We start from the raw sequence: 20850 nt of genomic DNA, 5'->3' as shown, positions 1-20850 counted from the left end.
ATGTTTTCAGAATTGATTCTTCTTATGACTCTTTCTCTTTGGTTTGTAGCCCAGCTTGTCTCCTATTTCTGACCTGGTGTGGGAGGCTATTGATAGTGGTACCATTTCCAAACTTCTTCACTAATTTGAAGCTGCCTTTAGACAGCCTGAGAATATCTGGGAAGCAGAGCATGGGGCCTGGATGAAGAGTGCTCTCTAAATTTTGGTTTTATTTGAGAAAAATGAGAATGAAAATACTACATTTCAAAGATTTCAAGGTATATTTTCACCCACACTCTAACATCTCTGAAATCAGAATGTATTTTAACAATTGCTGTAGCCTTACCAATAACTAGCAGCATTTTTCTTCTTTAGTGGCACATTAAAAACAGTGGTGCATTTGATGGCCAGTGGCCTCTTAGAGCAGTTAAAAAATTGAACCTTGAAATGACATTTGTAAATATAATTTGGGTATTTCTCTATCTCAAGAAATTATAACCCAAGAAAGCTGAAAACTAGTTAATTACCAGTTAATGTAGTGATAATTTTGTAATTATTGCCAAATACAGTGAACTAAAAAACATTCTGAGGCTGCATTCTGCCTTAGAGTTTTTTCCATTTACAAAGTCTTTAATGGATAGGGAAATTGAATAATGGCTGCATATGACCCAGGCATTTACCTTCTTTCCTATAAAGTAATTGAAAAGGAATTGCCTACATAGAGTTTATACAAGAAGAGGAATTGGAAATTGATAACTTATAACTGTTTATTTGAAAAATAGTATCTGATGGACACATGTTGTCTGGCCAGTGACACTGATATATTCTGAAGTAGGATTAATTTAGCATATTTTTTATTTTTATCAATACCATGTAAACATCTTTGCTTTTACTCTGTACTTGCCAAGAAACCTTCTGAATTAGCTTTCTGGGGGATTTATGCCCTTGAAGATCTATTGGATGTTTTATAAATGGGTAATCACTTTGGAATGTGGCTTAATATGAGCACAACAGACAAATATCCTAGCCTCTTTCTTCTTTACTGTTTGTATGGTCACTGTACTTTAGCTTGTCTTATAAAATTATTTCAAAATTTTACTTCCATAGAAACTCTTGATATTTCAGAGCCTTTTTTTGGAAGAGGCCTTCCCCTGGAAAAACTGATGTGACAGCTTGTCCAGTGAGGAAGGCAGCCCAGGATTAAGAGGTGAATCTGATAAGGGTAGCTTACCTCTTTCCTCTACACCCTATCTTTACTGGCAAGCACTGTTTCAACCAAAGCTCTTCTAGAGACCAGTGTATGTGGTGATTTCACAAGTATCTTAATCATTTCCAGACTTGCTTATAAATTGTTTTAGAATAAACACTCTTTGTACCTCATTATGCACTACACCAGGAACATGGTGTGCAGTTCTGGTCAGCAGTCCTCAATGAAGACATGATTAAAGTGAAAGATTCTAGGGGCATGGTTGGTTCAGTTGGTTGAGTGTCCAACTCTTGATTTCAGCTCAAGTCATGATCCCAGGGTTATGGGATTGAGCCTGCGTCAGGCTCCTCACTGAGCATGGAGTCTGCTTAAGATTATCTCTTTCTCTCTCCCACTGCTCTTCTCCCCGACTTGCGCTCTCTAGATGGATAGATAGATAGATAGATAGATAGATAGATAGACAGATAAAGTGAGAGGGCCCAGAGAAAGTTAGCTAATATGGGCAAAAGAATATATTTCTACATTGATTCATTGACTTAAATTGGTGTATTCACTAATTAAATATTTTTATGAGTGTAGCATAAAGAGAAAAGGGCTCTAATTATAAAGGAAGGAGGCTGTAAAAGGAGATATGGTTAACATCTATAAAACTGTGAAAGCTATGCTCTCTTATTTATTGAATCCTGGTATACTAGAACTCACAGCATTCTCAGAAGCTTAAAAGAGGTCTACAATGAATAGAAACTTGTGGAATGCATTATCCAGGATGTGGTGCAGATTGAAAATATAAATAGATTTATTAAAAGTTTACATAAGTTCACCAGTAATGGGTTAGGGAAATGATAACATTTTGGGGCACGTTCACAACTCTTGAAGGAGATCAGACATACTCTTCCATCAAATGTGCCTCGGTATGCCCATCAAAGAAGGATTATTATGGTGAATGGGTCGTGAGCAGGATATATATTGGAGTCTGATTAGGCAGATAAGACAAGCGCCAAAATGTGGAAAAAACTGGACTCACCAAATTATCCAAGTTCAAAGCCATGTAAATAAAATAACTGCCTGTGAATTCCTGGGGCATTGGTGATGGGATGCTTCTTAAAGAGTGTACTTTGTATTTGAAGCATCTGATCTTTGTTATCAGAGGAGCAAACAATAAGGTGCATATGTTGGACACAATCAGAATTAGGGGTCATGTAACCTTTCTGTTTCATAGACCACCATGTTGCTTGTGTCAAATTGTTTTTGTGCAGAGAACCATGGTTTTGTCTGCAATTAATGCATAATAAATGAGACCCAGCCATATATATATAAAAAAAGAAATAAAAGTTTCCTTTAAGCTATATCCTTTTAAAATGTTCCTGGAAGAGGGCCTCTATTCTTTTATTTAAAACAAAACTGGAAATGTGGTAGAAATATTTTTGTAGTAATTTTTTTTTACAAATAAGTTTTATTGGCATTCTTTGTTGTCTCTCCCAGTATGAATTAGTTCCTTACATGATTTACTTCTGTTTTCAACGAAGAAGGCTGAAACTAATTTAAATTAAAATAGCCTGCAGTTCTATTAGGATGCATGTGGTACTGTTTCTCACCTTCTATCTTCACTGATGATAATAATATATTTTTTCTTTCACAAATTTTCTGGCATGTTTTAAAAGGACATCTCCACATGTGTTCATAAGCACATATTTGTACACACACGAGGGACAGAGGCACTCACAAATTGTGAGGGCATAATCTATTATTGCCGCAGATTCTCTATAATGCATCGCAACCAAGTAATGCTCTCAGCATTTTATGTAATGAGGTGGTAGATACAGATGGGTGCTCTTGAAAACCATGTCCCTGATTCTGAAAAAGAATCAACTAATATGATTGTATTTTTAAGTATCATAAGTAGTAATAAGAGACGTACCTTAAGTTTTTTGTTTTTGTTTTTGTTTTTTTAAAGAAGACTTGAATTGTTGTATTTAGTTCCTAATGGTTTGGAAGTCTCAAGAATTATAAGAAAATGTAAGATTATGCTTCCATATCTTTTTCTGCCATAAAATTTCTTCACGGCCTTCTTATGTCTTTTATTCTTAGGTCTTTTACATGGGATGTACATTTTAGGTGTCAATAAAAAGTCAATGCCTATGCAATACATTTTTTCAATTGAGGACCACCTTTTTGTAACTAAACAGGCAAATAAATTACACTGAATATTAACATCTGGAAGCATTTTTTTCCAGGCAAGTTACTAAATTGGTTTAAATCAATTAACACAATTAAGTTACATTTAAATTTTGATACTAAATGATTTCAGTATAGCTATATGATGCAGTTATACAAAATGTATTAATATGAAAGAATGCTCTCAAAACTGAGAGAGCAGAATATACAGTTGACCTTTGAACAACACAGGTTTGAGCTACTCAGATCCACTTATGTCTGAATTTTTTTGGTAAATATAGTACAGTACTGTAAATGTATTTTCTCTTCTTTATGATTTTCTTCATAACATTTTCTTTTTCCTAGCTTACTTTACTGTAAGAACATAGTACAGGGGTACCTGGGTGGCTGAGTTGGTTGAGTGACTCTTGATTTCGGCTCAGATCATGATCTCACGGTTTTGGGAGTTTGAGCCCTGCATCAAGCTCTGTGCTAGCAGCTCGGAGTCTGCTTGGGATTCTCTCTCTCTCTCTCTCTCTCTCTCTCTCTCTCTGTCTCTCTCTCTCTCTTTCTTCCTCTTCCTCTGCCCCTCCCCAACTTGCACTATCTCTATCCGTGTCAAAATAAATAAATAAGAGAGAAAATAGTACATAATACATATACAAAATATCTGCTAATTGACTGTTCATGTTATTGGTGACGTTTTCCAATCAACAGTGGGCTATTAGTAGTTAAGATTTGAGAAATAAAAAGTTATACATGGATTTTTGACTGTATGCGAGGGTTGACACTTCTATTCCTTGTGTTGTTCAAGGCTCAACTCTATAATACTTTCTAAAACATTCATTTAATGAAAATCTACTGCAAGTAAATCATACCTTAATTTCTTATAGTGCTTTTTTAGTTTAAAAAACACTTTACTACACATTATTTCATTTGGCCCACAGAGAACTCTGTGAATTATCTCTCCTACATTATAAACAAAGAAAGCACTTTCAAAGAAAGCATGACCAAAAAAATGTCTCCCCTTCCTTAGGCTTCTCTCCTCTATTCCAATTACCACACGGCTATCAGAGTGACGTTTCTCCTGTGGAAAATCCTTTGAGGACTCCCCATTGCCGGTATGTTCATGTCTACAATGTGGTGGCTTATGAGCCCTTTATACTCCTGTGCCTACCCACGTTCAAACTCGAGGGCTGGAGATTTCTTCTGTAAGGCACCAAATAGCAAATATTTTAAATGTATATGCCAAAATTACTTAACTATTGCTATAGCATGCAAGCAGTTATAGGTAATATTTAAACAAATGAGAATGACTGTGTTCCACTAGGACTTTATTTTCAAAAACAGGTGGTCAGCCAGATTTGGCCTGCATGTCAGTTTGCCAACCACTAGTTATATATAGTCTTTTAGAATGTGGGAAGAAACTGTCAGAAGTCCTATTCATATATTTTTAATCCCATCCTTCTTTAATTTTAATTATATTTAACTATATTTCATATCATTTATAATTATATTCACTATGCTTTACATGTATTCCGAGCACATACTTAGTTTAATTTTTTACTGATAGGATTTGTATTTGATAAAGTTGAGAGATTAACTCTCTGCTCCACCAACCCACACCCAAGCTTCTGGTAATTCTCTAGACATACCAGACTATTTCCTGCTTCTGTGCCTTTGTTCATGCTTTCCTTTCATGTATTTAGCACTCCTTTTGCTTGTTATTACTTCTTGCATCTCAGACCTTCCTCTCTCAGATTGCTTTCCTTGAAGTATGTCCTTTTGAAATTTTTTTAGTTAGGGTCTACTGGAAGAAAAATCTCTTTCTTTGCCTCAAAACATCTTTATAACAAAGATACTTTGGCTGGGTATAGAATTCTAGGCTGCCATTTTTCTCTCAGCACATTGAAATTGCAATTCCACTGTCTTTTGGCTTTCATTGTTGTTTTTGTCAGCTGTCAAACTGCTGCTATGCAAGTAATCTGTCCTTTTTTTTCCTCTAGCTTTTTTCATTTGTTTTTGGTGTAATGCAGTTTTACTATGCTGTTTCTTTATGTGCATTTCATTTTATTTGCCTGCTGAAGATTCATTGTGATTTATGAATTTGTTTTGGTGTCTTTTTTCAGTTCTAAAAAATGTTAGTCATTACTTCAGATTTTGTCCCTGTTCCTGCCTCATTATTTTTCTCCTCTTCTCCTGGAACTCTAGTTAAACATAGTTAGCCTTCATTCTTCAGCTTATATATCCTAACCTCTCTTCTATATTTCCATATTTCTCCACTATGCTGCATTCTGAATAATTTCTTCTTCCCTATTTTCTAGTGTACTAATTTTACCCTCATCTATGTCTAGATTGATGTTGAATCCATTCATTGAGGTTATCTTTTAGCCTTTCTATTTGGAAATAACTTCAAACATTTAGAACTTATGGATAAGTTGCAAAAATAAAAACAGTACAAAGAATACTTGCATATTCTTTGCCCAGATATACCTATTATCAAAATTGCACTCCATCTGCTTTATCATTTGTGCTCTCTCCCTTTCTATGTATAACTTTATATACATACATAAATTGTATGTAGTAATATATATATATGTATGTAGTAATTTGTATATATATATAAATGTATGTAGTATTTATATATATATATGTATATATATTACACACACACACATATATATTTGTATATATGTAAATAACTTTTTTCTGAAGATTTTGTGGGTAAATGATGTACATCATGGTCCTTTACCCCTGAGTACTTTAATGTTTATTTCTGAAGAATAAGGTTATCTTCATGTAATTACCGTAAAGTTATCAATTTCAATAAATTTTTATGGGATGAATTTAAATCTAACAATTAGAAAGTATTGGTACAGTGCTTTTATCTAATATCTTGCCAAATTCAATTTTTCAGTTGACTCAGTAATGTCTTTTATAGCATTTTTTTCTCCTCCAGTACAGTATCTACATTTAGTTGTCATGTCTCATAAAACTCTTTTAATCTGGAACATTTCTATAGTTTTCTTTGTTTATTTATTACCTATACATCCTGGAAGACCATAGCCTTCATACTCGACTTTTAAAATTGGAATATTCCTAACTTGGAGTCTGATGTTTCCTCATGATTAGATCCAACTTACACATTCTTGGCAGAATTCTGCATCAATGATGCTGTTTCCTTCTTAGAGTATCACATCTGGAGGTGGTGATATTAATTTTGATCAATCAATTTATCCAATTTCTCTTCTGTTTAATTACTTTTTTTTCTTCTCTTGCAACTAACAAGCAAGTTTATGGGGTAACACTTTAAGTCATACAAATTTCTTTCTCCTGGGAGGAGGAAATGGGGAATTTGTCAGTTGGTATAAAGTTTCAGTTACTTAAGATGAGTTAGTTCTAAAGATCCGCTGTACCACATTGTGCCTACAGCTAACAATATTGTATTGTAAACTTAAAATTTTGTGAAGAGGGTAAATCTCATGTTAAGTGTTTTTGCCTCAATAAAAAATATTCTATGTATATAGAAGATAACAAAATCAGGTAAAATAGGTTAACTGTACATGCAAAAACAAATAGACAAAGACAATAAACTCAAATATCCTGCTTCTCATAAAATTGTCCCCCTAGATTTGTCATTCAGTGATGATTCCTGTCTGCTCTAATCTTTACTATAATTGTTGCAAAAACTATTTGTTTAAAATTAATTTCATTTTTCAATTTCAGAAGATCTATTTGATTCCTTTTCAAATTTGCTAAGGGTACATTTTGATATTTTCCTTTTCCTTTTAAATTTTATCCCATTTTTTCCTTTACTTCTTTAAATATGCTAAGAATAACTGTTTTATAATATATGTCTAATGATTTGATATCTTAAGCCTTTGAAGATCTTCTGCATTTCACTGTTTCTGCTGGTTCTTGCTTCATGGTACCTTTTTTCCAGTGATGTGAATTTGGTCTTCAGATTCACTCAAAGGCCATTATAGTTACAATTTCTCAGGGACTATTCCTGCTAATCTGCTCAGCAAATGACACATTTTCTTACAGTCCTCTGGGGTGGGTAGAGGATAGGATAGAGTGAGTTTACTTTTAGATCACCCTTTCCCTGAGACTGTTGCCCTTTGGAGAAAGAGTTTAATGTAGGAATCTTTTCAGTTTGTCTTCCCACCTTACAGGACCTGAGCTTTAATTTTGTTTTCTCTCACCCTGAGAAGTCTACAAATGAAAACTCAAAGTTACCTAACAGACAGATGTCCTGGAACGAAAACAATTGCAGAGCCCTGCTCACCTCCCTAAGCTACTGCTTCACTTAGATTTTAGCCTCGTTGTTCCATAATTTCTTCTCAGCTTTTTAATGTTTTTAAGATGTTTTTGTACATTATCCAGTATTGTTGTTTGCATTGAGAAGAGTAGTCTGAATAACCTGGGCTTCCATATTCCCCCATGCTATAATCTCTACATTTAGTGTTTTTCTCTACCTGCTCTGTCTCTCAAATACCCACTTAGCTTTCATATCTCAGTTAAAGTGTCACCTCCTCTATAAAGACTTTCCTGAACAAATCCCTCCCCCAAGGTACAATAGGTTATTCTCTTTTTCTAGTTTTCCCCAGTAAATATATTGCTTTGTTACATGGTTGGCTTGTTTTGTGTTTCTGTCTCTCCCTTCCAAAAAGACCATAAGTTCCTGGAGAGTAGATACCATACCTTACTCATTTTTTGTATCCTTAGGACCCAGTATTATGGATGGAGCGTAATAGGCCCATAACAGATGTTTGTCAGATGAAAGAATGAAAACAGATCCAACTTTCCAATGGACTGTACTCTGAGAGCTGATGTGTCTTATTTGCCTTTGTGTTTTCAGTGCTTAGTGCAGTGGCTGCCATGTAGTAGTAGTCTAATAACTATTTGTTCTTGATGCAACTTTTTTGTCAACATGGAATTGAGCTAGGCTAAGGGACAGAGTGACTAGTGCAGTATATAGGTCAGGGGACACACCAGATTAATTCACAGAATGGGGTGTTGGTGATGGTGGTAGCAATGGTGGTAGAATTACTGTGAGTCCTGAAGGGATGCTCTCTGGTTTGCCTAGCCAAACAGAAGCAAATTTGGAATTTGGGGGATTTACCATTCACAGTTGTTCAAAGACATAGGCTAGAGAGGAGGATCCAGATAGAAGGAATAATTGAACCAGCTGCAGCATTAGAAAAGGTATATGGTAACACTCAGTGGTAAAATTGGAGGTGTTTCAGGAAAGGTCTTCTTTAGTTTGCATTCTGGTCATAAGATTTGATTGTTGTATGGGACTGTTGTGTGCTTTGAGCAATACTTAGGCTGCTCTTTAGGGCAAATGAACTTCTTTTTGGGTTAGCTATTACAATGAGGACTAAATCTTTTGGACAGAGGTTTTACTTCCACCAGGTAGGCTTTTAAGACTTCAGAATTTGGCTCCTTCTTGCTTTACTCACCTGACTTCCCCTTTCAATAAATGCCAATCAAGTTGAAGTGTCCCCAAATTCACAGTAATTTCTGCTCTTGGGTCTCCCTCCAAAACACGTCCTCCAATTTGTGCTTTTGTTGTAACGTTTCCAGTTGTAATGATTCCAGTATGCCTTTTGCTGTGTCTACTCAGGGTTTAAGGCCCAACTACAATTCCACCTCTGCTAAGATATCTTCTCTATTACTCTAGGCCATTGACCAAACTCCATAGATTATCTGACCCTCAACATTGTGCATTTAATTATATTCAATTTTGTCATGCTCCTTAATTATTTTCTAAGGGTTACTCCTCTGTCCCAGTATTGACTGTTGGCTTCCTAAAGACTATTGTGTTTACCCTGGTGGGCCATTGATCTAGTTGTGGTACTGGTTATACACTTAAGAAATACTTGTCAACTTGCTGAGTCTAGACAGAGAGCATCCCCACACCTCATAAATCATCCTTTTCCAAATGTGATAAAATCTCAGAGAATTCTAGAAGTTGGATTAAATTAGGGTCCTTTTTTTTTGTTTTGTAATCTTTGTTTTATACATGTATGAGGGGAGATCATATGGTTTGCCCAACTTCAGGCATTTAGAGATTTAAGTCTGGGAGTGGCACAGCCAGAAATACAATCTGAGCATGATGGCTGCAGTTTAGGATTTATTCTTCTCATGACTCTTCTGCAAGAACACAGGCACAGCATCATTTACCCTATACTTGGTAATGTACCATGGGGATGTGGTGTTGGTTTCCTTTCCTGACTTCCAATGCCTATAGAATTTGGTTTAAATCAACACATTGGTGTAAGTTATACCAATTGGGTTTGTTTAATCCATATGTAGTTAAAACTAAAGAATCACCAAAACAAAGTATTTCATTACTTCTGTTCTGTTTATAGGTTCTTTTCAGTGTTTTATTTAGACTGTCACAGCTACTCTGTACGTAGGAAAGCCTATCAGTGGATTATTGTACATCGGGTTTCTACAGGGGGGCCATGCTGTTCGGACCATTTTCCCATGGAAAGGTCTGCCAGCCCTTGCAGTGCCCTGGTGCTTTAAGTCTTCTTTTGGAGGTGGCCTTCCCTTAGGCGGTCATTCTGAAGAGCCTTTCAAGAACCTGAAATGTTGCCATTGGAGCGTTTCCCAGAAGGAAATTGAACCACAATTTTTTGAAGTGCAGAGAACTCTCTACCAGGAGTATGTCATGTGTCTAGACATATTCTGATGTGTTTTTCATTACAATAATGCAATAACATGGGCTACACCAAATGCTAGGCTAAATTCATGAAGACTGTTTTCTTGTCCATGTCTTTCACTAGATTCAGTGACAAGGACACTCAGAACTATGAGCTACCTATGTGTAGCATCTGCTGTGTTTTCTTTTCCTTCTAATCTCTTTATACTTAATTTTTTCTTTCCATATTTTATTTTTGTTCCTCAATTTTCTGAGTAGAAAAATAGCTGTTTATCAATTCTACTATATTTCTCAGCTGATTAGAGAGAAAAAAAAATCCTGAGCTGACTAATAGAGAGCCAGGGAATTACAAATAAATCAGCAGTTACATAAGGGAGGGAATGAAATTTAACTAAGGAAATTGGGATCTCTGCTGCCATGAAGAAAATAAATGAGACAATGTAGAATCATTATAAGAAGACTGGGTGGTCTACAAGAAAGAGGGCAGATTGTACAAACTGACATTTGAGGAATCAGCCCAAATGTTGTTGCTTGGGATGGGTGCTGTTCATTGGTGTCATAGCAAAATGTGCTTTATTTGTGGAACAGTTGAGGAGCCCTGGCAGACAGGAGAGACTCTGAAATATAGCAGGGCTTAACCTCCTTGTCTCTGAGGTGTGCTTCCTATTTAGAATGGAAAGTTCAGGGACCCTTACCATTAGAAGCTCCCTGGAATCCCAGCTGGACTGTCTTTGTTCCAGCAGGGATCAGAGCACACCTGCAGAGAAGAGGGCTTTCTCTTTCCAGCCGCCTGCACTCACTTCCTTGAGTGTACCGTGGTTCCAAGGATGGCCACCACCCACTACCAGCTTCAGTGAGAAGCTACAGTAAGAAGTAATGGCTCTAGTAGGCAAAACTCCTGCATTAGGCTGCTCTTTGTGGTTTTGTTTTCTGGTACCATTGTCTTAACCCACTGAACTTCCTGGTTTCTGGGCTCTCTCCTGCTTTCACCTCCAGAATCCTTTGCTTTTCCTCACCTTGTCTAACTTGTTGAATTCTACTCTCTGTTTTTACTTCTGACCACAAGTAATCATGTTTGCCCATGTAATTGTTTCCTGTTTTCTAAATGTTGGGGAACTTGGAGCCTGTCTTCCAAGGCTGCAAACTGGTGGGTCATGGGCCAAATCTGACCTGCAGCTATGTTTGCTTGCCACATCTAGGGTTTATTTACATTGTGTGTGTGCTTTTAACTGAATCAATTGCTAATATTTTAAAAATTGGAAGATTTCACATTAAGTCTGGATTTCTGATGTCCCGTGAAAAATTGAGATTTGGCAACCAATGCCTGGAACAGTGTTATCAGTCTCTCTTTTTAGTTCTTTGTAGTTTGCACCATGTCCTATTTTTTCTCATGGTTATTACTTTTAAAAATATGTAGTAGAGTTAAGAGAGAAATGAAGTATTACTTTTATCCCAGTATTTGTAAATGTTTTCCTAACAAGATATCCTTCAGTCCCATTAGCTGCCTGATCCCCTTCAAAGCACTTCAGTTTATAACTAATACTTAGACGGTCTCTTGCTGGTATGGCTCTTGCTAGGTGTTGCCCAAATTTGGATCCAGACTGTTTCTTGGTGCTCCTCTAGTTTTTATACCCACTCCACCAATGTCCTCTCCTGGCCATCTCAGACTAGCTAATGGCCATACCTTGGGATGGCAGTATTGGAAGATGGCATTTCAGATGCCGGATTGCATCTACACAGGACCATATTTGTACTTGTCTATTCTATGAAGAATTCCATTATAGAAGATGATGCTTGCAGGTGTGCCTTTGTGGTCATTTTCTCCCAGTAGTGGACACAAAAAAAATCTATTCCTCACGTTTTGTTTTTTTGCTTGTTTGCTTGCTTGTTTGTTTCAGTTAATCTCTCCCAAATGGAATTATCGCTATTTTTAAAAGTACAGTTCTACTTTATATAACTCCATGTGTTATCTGGAGGCCCACTCTAGAAACAACATACTTTTTCTCAGAAGGAGAGGGAGAATAATCTGAGGATATATGTCACAGTAAGATATTAACATATTAATATAACATTAAAAGTAACATGTTAAAAGGTGCTATCTCATGATAATTAACCAATGCATAGTAGTTGATAGTACAGACTCTGGAGCCAGACTCTTTGGATTCATATTCTTACTCTGTCACTGTCTAGTTGAATGTAACCACAGACAAGTTACTGAAACTTTGGACTCGTGTTTCTTCATCTATAAAATGCTGATAGTGACATTTAATACTTCATGCAATTGGTATAAGGGTTAAAGCTGTTATTTATAAAGTGCCTGCCACTTAGTGAATACTCTGTAAATGTTGGCTATTACTGCTGTTTCAGTGTCTCCTATGTGGTAGGCTCTTGTGTTAGATACACAGATAAATAAGACATGATTCTTACCCTGAAGAAATTCATGAATTAACATATGAGAAGATAATTATAATAGTATGAGCATAACCGCAGATGCAGTCAAGTTAGAATAGTGACCAGGGTGGAAGGGGCTCTTATCTGGAGAGATCATGGAAAGCTTCAAGGAAATGTTTAACCTTTTTTGAGAGAAGACTGCTTGAGACAATAATTTGAAGGAGAGGTAAGGGGTCACCGCTAGTTCAGATATCATTCACATTTATCTGATCCAAGAGTGTAAGACCAAGCAAGACTCTCAGGAGCAGAACAACAACTGGTGCCAGTTTGTACATTTCTCTGAGTGGAAAAGCATTGGTCTCCCAGAACAATTATCAGCTTCAGTAGAACTTGACTGCAAATGTGACAGGCCCTGAAAAGATCTTGCTGTGGCCTTTAAGCCCTAGTGTCCCCAAATCCAGTCAGGACTTTAGATATTGTTACTGTGTATATCAAAGCAACATCCATCTAGACCTGATAATGTTCTTTCCTACTGGTGATAGTGGAATCCATGTACCCTAAAAATGGAAGAGGCCTTAGATATCATCTGGTTTCCATTATCTGGTTCAATCCCTTCATTTTATAGCTGAGAACATTAAAATTCATGGGGGAAAAGTAACATTTATAAAATTATTGACTATCATATCTGACAGGCCTGGACCCAAAGAAATATTGAGAAGCCTTTATGATTTCATATTATTTCATAGAAGTGATATAAAACAAAGATTGCCACTAAAGGTCTACTTTAACAAAGCATACATAAGTTAGTCAAATGACTTGTATCTTCATGAACTTAAAGTCTACCAAAAAGTTAGAATCACCCTGATGGTGGTTGAGATGTAAAGACTTTCTTTGTTAGGTAGTATAGATTTATGTTTTTCATCATTAAATTTCTAGCATTTAATAAATATTTGCAGAGTTGATTTTAAAAGATTTGATTGAATTGTTTGAATATTTTAGTAAGTATGGAGAATAATGTGCCATTGATATGCTTCACTCATTCTCCAAATTATTTAATAAAATTTTGAAAGTTTTGGTTGAATAGACTGTAATTCTACTGTGATTTGAGTCTGGGAAAGCTCTGGCTATAGGATCTCAGGAACACATTCCAAATTCAAATTGCACGGATATGATCATTGCTGCATGGGTAGAAAGCTGTTCATATGCCAAACATAAAAATGCAGACCATTCCAGGCACTATGAGGTTTGGCTAAAGGTTGTCTGATTATCTGAGTTCTCAATGTTAATTTGTTAAGATGTTAGTGTTCTAGGTCATAACATTCATCTGTTGTTAAAATGAAAATATGCTCAAAATACTGAAGGCAGCATCCACAGACAAGATAGAGCTAAAAATCCAGGAATAAAATATTGTACCAAGGGAAAGCTTTTATTTATTTTTTTAATGTGTATTTTTGAGAGAGATAGAGAGAGAGAGGATGAGAATGAGAATGAGTGGGGAAAGGGCAGAGAGAAAGGGAGACACAGAATCTGAAGCAGGCTCCAGGCTCTGAGCTGTCAGCCCAGAGCCTGACACAGGGCTCAAACCCACAGAACCCTGAGATCATGATCTGAACCAAAGTCAGAGGTCAACCGACTGAGCCACCCAGGTGCCCCAGGAAAGCTTTTAGTTGAATGTAAACTCAAATTAGCATAATAAAATGAAAAGTGACAACAGTGTAATTCATCAGTAGAGAAAAAAGGAGAATAAGATTGGGTTTACTTCTAATTGTACGTAAGTATTCACTAGAATGAATTAATGCTATAAGCCTTTTATTTTTAAGTAATTGCTATATTATTGTTGCTAAATGTTGTTGATTTAAACTGGAAGAATTTCACAAGATTTTCACATCCAGTAACTTTTTGGTTGAGGATATGAAAAGGGACTAGAAAAACCAAAGGAAATTGCACAGTTCACCATTTATAACTATATTTGTTCTTTTTATAGCTGAACTTGCTAAAATTTTCCTAACTTAAATTTATCATAAAATTGATTGGCCAGAGGAAAAATACACTATATAGAAGACAAGGAACTCAGGACCCACCTGGAATACCACTTTACGTTCCAACTGTCATTGTATCACAGATGAAAGCAAAACAAAATTGTTTCCAAAAAAATGAGCTGGGGTGAGGAATGTCAAGACTGCAAAAGCTAAAAATAGCTAGGGAAAGGCTGTGAGTAAAGAAAGGTTATTGTAGCCATGTACACATATTTGAAAGTTCTAAACCCAAATAGGAGAGAGTGATACTGCATTACTTTAACTATCATGGTAAAAATTTAGAGGAGGACTTACATTAAATTTCAAGTAAAAAATAAGAAATTGACATCTATAATGACATTTGACTTTCTCTTGAGATGTGGTTTACCAGAAATCCGATTCTCAGTGTGTGGAAATTTATTTAACTTTAAGCTTCCAGGGAAGGACAATGAGAAGATTTTAAAAGTGTTTCCAGTCTTTATAGACCCAGGATTAAAATCATTACCATGTCCAGATAAAGATTTTTAGAAGTTTATCTGGGGGAGAGAGAAGCCTGATGGTCTGGAAAGGTGTGATGGTTATAGATGAACGCTTGCCCCTTGTATGTAAAAATAAATAATCCCTTAATGTTGACCTGGTTACAGACTCCAAGTCTGTAGTTGGAGGTCAGTGCACAGCAGGGTGGCCAGAATGTAAGGAAGAAAACTGCAGCAGGTCCATCGTGTGTGAACCTGACGGGAAAGGGTATGAGTCATTTCACAGACTTTAGAGAATGTGTAAATTATGAAAGGGTGTGTGTGTGTGTGTGTGTGTGTGTCATTTTATGGGTGTACAGATTGAGTATACTATTTTATAGAATTTATAATACTTGTGAAGTTTCACAGTGTCTTCTCTTAGGCCATTACCTAATCTTTTAAAGATTGGAGTGAGATAGGAATCTTTGCCTCTGGTCTACAACTCTGGATGTCATTCACATGTCTGGTGCGTTGATGGGGATGTTTGAAAGGCAAGGCTCAGCTAGGAATGTCACCTGGAGATCCTTCCTAACCCTTGACTGTCCAGCAGAAAGGTCTCAGAGTAGTTAGATTTCCACGTATGGCAGATCAGATCTACTAGAAAGAATGTTTCAAAAGGGCCAGGTGGAAGCTTCAAGTCTTCAAAGTTTTAAGAATTTACAGAATTCTACTGTATTCTTTGGTCAAGCAAGCCACTAAAGGAAGCCCAGATTCAAAGGGAAGGAAACAAGATTTCAGTGGAATGAGCAGTGAATAACTTCTGGCTACATATAACCTACTTCAGGTTGCCCTCTGTCACAAAGTGTTTACAGTCCTATATTACTACTAAGTGCAAAATATAGTTTTCTCCTTCTCAATTCTCCCAAACTCTAATCTCATTATGGCATCTTCCTAATGTGTAATACTCATCTACTATCGACTGAATGTTTGTGGCTTCCCGGAGTTCATATGTTGAAATCCTAACCCCAATGTGACGGTATTAGGAGGTGGAGCCTTTGGGAGGTAATTAGGTCATGAGGGTGGAGCCCTCATGAATGAGATTAGTGCCTTTATAAGAAGAGACACTAGAGAACTTGTGTCCTCTCTTTCTGCTCTCTGCCATGTGATGACAGAGAGAAGATGGCCATCTCTGCAAACCGTGAAGTGGGTTCTCACCAGAACCAGATCTGTCAGCATCTTGATCTTGGACTTCCTAGCCTCCAAAGTTGTGAGAAATAAATGTTTGCTATCTAAGCCACCCAGTCTTTGGTAGTTTGTTGTAACAGCCTGAACCAAAACATCATCTAAATCAGATCCAGATGCTAATGAGTTCCCTGGGTGTGATTTCTCAGGTCTAGTATTCTCTAGCAATGTTGCTTTTGATCTGAAGGAAATCGGAAACAAGTTTATCCATCATCCAGTCCCCCCCCCCCGCCATACACTTAACATACAGTGGTGAAAAGGCATAAGATGTCTACAGTATACATTTCCATTCCCAAAGGGGTAAAACAGGAGGCACATAGCTATGAAAGTTTTATAGCAATTTGGCTTTCTAACTGGGAAGACATCACTAATTCCTTGATTAGGGCTCAGTCCTTCTCCCTGGAAATGATTTTCTGTGACTCTTGATATCGTCCTCTGTGCCCCCCTCCTTTTAAATTTTCTTCACATTCTGAGTCATTCTTCCATTTCCTTTCTATGTTTGCAAAGGAATAACCTTCCTAGTCTGATTCCTGCTAGTTGAAGTTTAGGAATAAAATTTCTCTTTTCCTTTTCAATTGTCTTTGTGTCTTTTAGTCAAAACTAATACAATTTCTTTTAAAAATGTGTGGGCTTCCTGTGTATCAAATTATAATCTACTTAATTCGACAAAACCCACATCTACGTTTTATTCCAAAGACATGTCCTTCTCAACCTAGAGCTGAATGACTGGATACTGTGGAATAATAACTTTAAAATGTTTACAAGCCCATTTTTCAGTTGAAAGATCTATGAGCCATACCCTTAACATTCTTGAAGTCTTGGTTATCTATCAGAGAAGATCTATGATTCTTAGACACGCTGCTAGGCATACCCTTAAATGTTTTTGAGTGACATCGTCTCTCTGAGATCATGCTTTACTTGTAGGGCTTTGATCTTTGATCTGTCTGTTTCTAAGTGGATACTATTTTGTTGGGAGAGAGTAGAGATGATAAACAGTTTTATTTAAACATAGAAAGTCCTAGATCTTTTTTTTCCCCTCTAAATTCTGGTAAAAAACTGAACAGTGCTTTTTTTAAGTTTATCTCTCTTCTATTTTCCAAATTTCTGAAGGCCTAAACTTGTCAAGCTTTCTGCCACTATATAAGAGCTCCCCTTTTCCCAAACTCCATTAGCATTTTCCTTATTGCCCTTCAAGTCCTCACCAACAATCTCCCAACTGCTAGTGTCTACTAGTCTCCTTGAGGTTCTTCCAGCTTCTGCTCACTACCCAGTCCTAAAACCAACGTCTCATGTTTTAGATTTTTGTTACTGTAGAGCTCTACTTCCAGGTGTACAAATCTGTTCCAGTTATCTCTTGATGCATAACAAGCTGTCCAAAACTTAGTGGCATAAAACAAAAAACGTTTTATTATATTTCATGATTTTGTAGGTCAGGACTTTGGGCAGGGCTTGGATGGGTGATTCTGTCACTGCGTGTGGCATCAACTAAGGTCACTCAGTTGATTTGAGAGATGAGATGGTTTTAGAGATCCAAGATATGTTGCTCAAATGTCTGCTGACTTGGTAAGGATGGCTGGAGGTTAGGTTCCATTGCAACTGTCAACTAGAACTGTCTTATAAGGACAGCTCAGGTCTCCCCAAAAGAGCGTTCTAAGGGGACCAGATGGAAGTTGCAAGGCTTATTATGATCTAGGTCTTGAAGGCCCAAAATGTTACTTCCACTTTGTTCTATTGCTTAGGCAAGTCCCTAAAGCCAGCCCATATCAAACAAAGGGAATTAGATTTCATGTTTCAATGGAAAGAATAACAAAGAATTTGTGGTCATCTTTAATCTACCACACTTATTATTCTAAGGTGACCTTTTTTAAAAAAAAGGATCATCATCAATTTGTGGATTTAAATATATTTGATGTGCTTCAGTCCACTGCAGGTATTATTTTTTAATTGACCCTCAAATTTTCTTTCCTTTGGCTAATATGAGCCTCCTCAAGTTGACTTCTGAATCCTTTAGACCTGACCCTAACAGCATTTGATCGCTTCCTTGTTATGTAGTATGGCAAAATGTTTCAGGCTTCCTTTTGCACATTTTTTCCATAACGCTAATCCACTCTAGGATTAGGCCATTTATTCAAGAAGCCCCAGTATCTTTTAGTGGGAAATAGTATTTTAAGACCACCAAAAGGATTGTGAAAACAATTAAGGAAATTATTTTTGCACATGCTTTCCCCATTTCCTTCATTTAAAAAAAATAGTTGTTCTGTATCTATATTGTCAAAGCGTATAGCCATTACATACATTTTAACCTTCCCTTTTAACTTTTATTTGATCATAGTTCTAAAAATAAATATAAAGATATTTAACTGTACAAATATTTCACTATATAATTTTAATGCCACAAGAGGAGGCGAGTTCAGGAGTCTCCTTTGTTGCCATCTTGAACCAGAATTCCCAGAAGTCTTTTATTAAGTGTTTATGTTTATTAATGATTTTACTGATTGGTTTTGGAAATTTGAATAACAAATTGTTTCTGATGAATACTTAATTTGAAACAGCACAAAAAACAAGCATGGAAAAATAAAAACATTTTGTAAAGAAGCAAGATATTTAACATTTAAAAGGGAAATTCTAAAACATTAGTTTCAAAATCTGTGTGTCATAATCCCTGTGCCCTTCCCCTGAAGAATCAGAGTCAGGGGGGTAGAGTGGGTAGATCCTGTTAGACTCTTTAGGTTTAAAACACTCTTCAGGTGATTTGGGTGCTTTGCCATGTTTGAAACCACAGGCCCAAAGTTCATAATATCAATCTTCAATAATTGATAACTCCCATCTCTGTATCAAGTAATATAATCAAAACCACATTTCTTTAATTCTTCATTTAAATGCTTTAAAAGCTGCATACTTTAGTGTTGGGAATTCAGTTTTTATCATAGTAAGTGAAATTTATTAAGTATGTAACTTGACTTTTTGGATGTAAAGACAATCATTTTATGTTTAAATAATTCAAACAGTGGTTTTAACCTGAGTGAAATATGAAGTGATTGATGTAAAACAAACCTCCTCTTCACCTTGCACTTCACAGGGTGTGCCGGGTACCCTTTGGATCCATTGTCCACTTCCCTGCAACCTGTAACTCAGGGGCTGGTTTCTGGACCGCTCAGTGGGCTCCTTAGTTCTCTGGCTTCCAGTTCAGTTGAAGCACTGGAAGGCCCTGGTGGGAGATCAGGCAGGTGGAAGCAGAATGAAGACAGAATGTTTCCCTGCCGGCTTGGTCGCAGTAGATTGACTGTGCTCCTTGGACAAAGACCACAGCTCCTATACTCTCAGGGTCTTGGCCTTCCCCTACCCTCTTAGGTTCAGCAGTGGACTCGGCTCCACTTATCACAGAGTACTGAAGCATTTCCTTAAACCCTGCCCTTAGTCCCTTTATTAAACTCTTTCTCAAATTGGTCAGTTTTGGGGCGCCTGGGTGGCGCAGTCGGTTAAGCGTCCGACTTCAGCCAGGTCACGATCTCGCGGTCCGTGAGTTCGAGCCCCGCGTCAGGCTCTGGGCTGATGGCTCAGAGCCTGGAGCCTGTTTCCGATTCTGTGTCTCCCTCTCTCTCTGCCCCTCCCCCGTTCATGCTCTGTCTCTCTCTGTCCCAAAAAAAAAAAATAAATAAACGTTGAAAAAAAAAAATTATAAAAAAAAAAAAAATTGGTCAGTTTTCACTTACCATCTGTTTCTTACCTATCCTGACTGAACCACAGCTCATCATGGCACAGGAGTTCAGTCCAGGTGAATTAACTTCCTCTTAAAGGAAAGGCCTTTTGTAAATGTTGGGCCATTTCTAGTACTGTCCTGTAGCTGGGAAATGAGTTCTTCCTTCTCCTTCCACTGAAGCGAGTGCATTTACCCATCGTATTTCCTATTTGTTGTTCCCGGAACCAGCCATGCTATTCCAAGCCTTCACGTCATCACATATTCCTGCTGCCCCATCATCATCAGGTAGTCTTTTATAGTAGATATTTTGACATTAAGAATTGAGATTAAAATGTTTTTTCAAAAAGCTATTTTAAAGAATAATTACAGAGGGCCTTGATTCATAGAATGAGAATAAAGAGGTGAATGATAAAGTTCCTTTCCTCATGAAGCTTACATGCTACTGGAGGTATATTAAAAAGGTAAGCACACACAAAAAAAGTGATTCAGATAGTGCTAAATTCAATGAAAAAAAGATGAAATAGGGAAATTTACAGATAGTAACTGGGGTTTAGGGGACAGTTATTTTAGATGGAGAAGCCTAACAGGTAGATATTCTGTGCTATTGTCTGAAATAAGATCAATATTCTTAACATACCTGGTACATAAGTAGCAGACCTGATTTTTGTTTGGAAAACTAAGCTTCTGATTTGCCTTATGCCCAGAGGGTGGGCCGCTCAAACTTCTTACTGGTAGAAGTTGCAGGTTAATATTTTTGTGGAAAGCTACCTTGGATCTGGGGACTACTTGATTACCACTTCAGGTTTGCAGTTTTGAGTACTAGCAAGGAAGAAGTGACTTCGGCTTGGAAAATGTGGAGGACGAGCCAGATTTGCCATCTACTTCTACCTAAATGAATTAATTCTGATAAAGCTGCCTGCTTGTGCTTCCAAGACTCAGGACAACCATTAGAATATATGGTACTGTTTTGCTCTCTTAGAAAAAGGTGCCTCTCAAGGGTGATAAATTAGAAGATTCCAAGGCACTTCTGCACT

At 36.9% G+C, this 20850-nt stretch overlaps 2 long non-coding RNA genes across 2 annotated transcripts in view; both read left to right on the top strand.

The window, feature by feature from the left end:
* The window catches only part of LOC124508917 (uncharacterized), a 156359-nt gene that overhangs the window by 64284 nt on the left and 71225 nt on the right, over window positions 1-20850 (top strand). The window lies entirely within an intron of this gene.
* Window positions 1110-19589, top strand: LOC124508918 (uncharacterized). The gene is made up of 3 exons (XR_006961338.1): window positions 1110-1186; window positions 4377-4461; window positions 19196-19589. It is a non-coding gene; the product is annotated as an uncharacterized LOC124508918 (long non-coding RNA).

The sequence above is a fragment of the Lynx rufus genome, unplaced genomic scaffold (assembly GCF_022079265.1).
Source record: "Lynx rufus isolate CCGP_SWC_20201006 ecotype Redwood Valley unplaced genomic scaffold, mLynRuf1.p SCAF_13, whole genome shotgun sequence".
NCBI classification, from domain to species: Eukaryota; Metazoa; Chordata; class Mammalia; order Carnivora; family Felidae; genus Lynx; species Lynx rufus.
The sequence above is the reverse complement of the archived record's forward strand: the minus strand, read 5'-3'. Positions and strand labels throughout refer to the sequence as shown.